The sequence below is a fragment of the Octodon degus genome, unplaced genomic scaffold (assembly GCF_000260255.1).
Source record: "Octodon degus isolate 3935 unplaced genomic scaffold, OctDeg1.0 scaffold00133, whole genome shotgun sequence".
In the NCBI taxonomy this organism is placed as follows: Eukaryota; Metazoa; Chordata; class Mammalia; order Rodentia; family Octodontidae; genus Octodon; species Octodon degus.
The window spans coordinates 2,588,800-2,592,039 of NW_004524709.1; positions in this window are offsets into that span (position 1 = coordinate 2,588,800).

A 3,240-nucleotide genomic window follows, 5' to 3' on the forward strand; every position below is an offset into this window, starting at 1 on the left:
GGGGCTTCGGGGCCGGCGCCGGAACGCCCGAGCGCGTGTGTCCCGTGGGCTGGCCGCGAGCCTGGCAGAGACCTGCGGGGCAGGCCACCGGACAGCCAGCCCACGCGACCCGCAGAGCCGCCCGGCCTGTCGTCCCTGCCCGCCCAGCTGCTGGTCAGGCGCAGACCTTGGACTCCGTGCGCTCTTTGCCTCAGCTTCTGTATCTGGGAAGTGGGATGGGTGGTCGCAGTACTTGCCTCACGGGGTTGTCCTCGGAACAGGGACCCTTAGTAAGTGCAAAATAATTATCTGTCAACAGAATGGCACTGCTTTTCACTGAGTGACATTTCTGGCATTCGGAAACAGGTCAAGAGTTCAAATCAGCACCACTCTAATTAGGTTACTGCGCACAATCCTATTGCTGCTTATAACCTATCAAATGTTCGTCTTTGTCCCATCTCTCTCTGGGTCAGCTTTCCTTTTTTATATCGTGGAAATTGTCAAGAGTTTTAACCTCCAGTCTTCCATTAAGGGCTGCCAGAAAAAGATGAATGATGTAAACTTTCCAACACTGATTAGCTGAAAATTAAGTGGCTTGTTCAGGAGACGCTACTAAAATTAGGGTGTGCGAATGACTACAACTTGCTTATCCTTGTTGCAAGAAAATAAAATTACTACAACTTGCGCAGGGTGAAAACTGACACTAAGAACCTGGGTGTTCTGCACAGGAGGGATGGAAAGCATGCATGCAGCTCACAGACTTTCAAAACCGCATATGATTAGGTCTTAAAATTAAGGCAGAGATGGAAGCTAGGGCCGAGAGCGTGCTGCGCACTCAGGCAAGCCTCTCCACTGAGCTACATTCCCCACCTTACACACTTTAAAGGAAAATAACAAGTTTACTCTTCCCTTAAGGTCTTCATTTAAACCAAATTTGTAAAGATTTGTTTTGGGGGGGGGGGCTTTTTTACAGGCTTGATTATTAAAATGACACAACTAGGGTGAGTGATAACATGAGTTCGTGGAAAACAGGCTAGAAATTTGATAAATCTTTTCCACATCCAATATTTGTCCAAAAGTTACAAACTTCACAGATTAGCAGTTACCCAGGTTGAAATAGTCTCAACTTTTGCCTGACAAAATCCTCTACTTACACAGCTTTGTGGTCCACACTGGACCCAGTAGACTGCTTGGTATACTGAAAGAAACATTTACTGAATTAAATTGCTATCGAGTGAGATTCCATTGCTTAAGGACACCTTGGGAATCACAGGGATGCTTGTGAGATGTTACTGAAGGGACATAACTATAAATAACCCCAAGTCACCTGTTAATGAGTTGATGGATTTGGGATGACAACACTGGCCACATGTTTATTTTAAACACTAAAGTAGAAATTGCAGATATTCTTCCATAAGTTAACACCAGTAATTCTAAAAGTATGTTATTTTGCACTTAATTATGATCAGTGGTACAATTTTATCGTAGTACTCTAACTCTATGGTCTTGAAAGTTCACAAATCCCTCCCCCAGTGTCAACAGCAGTCACCTCAATATAAAATTTGTACTGTTTTTGTAACTTCTGAGTCTTGCCATAATTTTTATTAAGTATCTTAAGGTATTATTGAACACTAAACATAAGTTTTTGTCATTCTTGTTTAATACTATATCCCCAGCATAGTCCTTGATACACAGTTGGCATACAACATGCCTAGTCCTTATGTTTGAAACTGGTAATGTAGCAGTTTCATGTGTCTTCTATGAAACATTGGAGATACAGAATTTATGTCAGTATCAAAGAAATAAAGATATAATCATTTCCTCTAGGATTGAACAAACAAAATTTTGATTTATCATCTTAAAGAAGAAAGATAATAAAAGCAGATACAGACCGTATGTACAATGATGAGGTTGGCTGGGTGTATGGGCAATCTTGGTGGCCAACTTGACTGGCTTGAGAAATGCCTATGGGACTAGTAAAACACATGCCTAAGATACATCTGGGTGGGACAGAGGCTGTGATCTCAGGGGTGGTACCTGGCCTCAGGCCTGTCTTCTCTGGCTCTTTCCTTGCTTGCTGCTTTCTTGCTGCTTTAGGTGAGCAGCTCTGCTCCACAGTGGCTGTCTACCGTGTTGTTTCTACCTCAGAGCCAGTCAACCTTGGACTGAAACCTCCAAAACCACAAGCCAAAATTAACTTCCCCTCCTTTCAGTTGCAGGTGTTAGAAATTATTTTGTACCAGACAATATGGAAAGCGGACACACTAGGTTACACTGAAAATGTGCAGAAGTTGGTGGACTTTAGCCTTACGGGGCTAGTTTATCAACTCCTCTAAATAATATTTAGATTAAATTTAGTCCCTGATTATACTCACTCCAAAATGACATGCCAGATATTAAAATGCCCTTCAATTGAAAAAAGGATAGAAATTAGTAAAATACCAAAAAGCTAAAAAGAGATATGAAGTAACAGTTTGTGTTGTCGATGAAAGTACTTCACAAATACCAGAAGTTTAGGACTACCTCTCATACATCACAGTGCAATAAGAGAGATACTTGCATTTCATTTTTGTAAAAGTTACAGTATGTTATGTTAATGGCAATACTTAAAAAGTTGCCAATGGTAAAAGTATATACTTATATCTCCCCACAAGAGACCATAATAACTAAGGCCAGAAGTACAATTTGTGGTAAGAATAAAAAAACACAGACATAGAGGGGAAAAAGAGTCCAAAGTCATCACTAACATATTCAAAATATGGGGGAAAAGGATCCTTTCTTAGAAGACTTCTGTAAGTTGAGACTGCAGCAGGAATCTGTGCCCTATATGATCAATTTGACTTTTTGACAGGGGTGACCAGACAGACCCCTAAAAGGGAATTTTTCAAAAAAGAAGTCTGTGGAAAGCCTTACCATGCACCACATCACAGACACACCAGCCACGGTAATTTCTGACATTTCCTAAGAACCCAATGTTCTTCTGTTAATCAGAAAAGTCAGTTCCAATAACACTGCATATATTTTTTTTTCTTCATGGATGAAAGAAAAAAATAAACCCATATCACTCAACATTTGTGTACCCAGCATAGGTGAGGAAGCGATGAATAATTAAGAGCCTCATCCACACAGCCCATATTTAAAATTTAAAAACAAAAAAAACAAGAATAACTCTGGCCTTAAAGAGAAGTTGTTGGGGCTGGAGAGATGGCTCAGTGGTCTAAAGCACCTACTTGGAACTAGCTTGGCAAAGCATCAGGGACC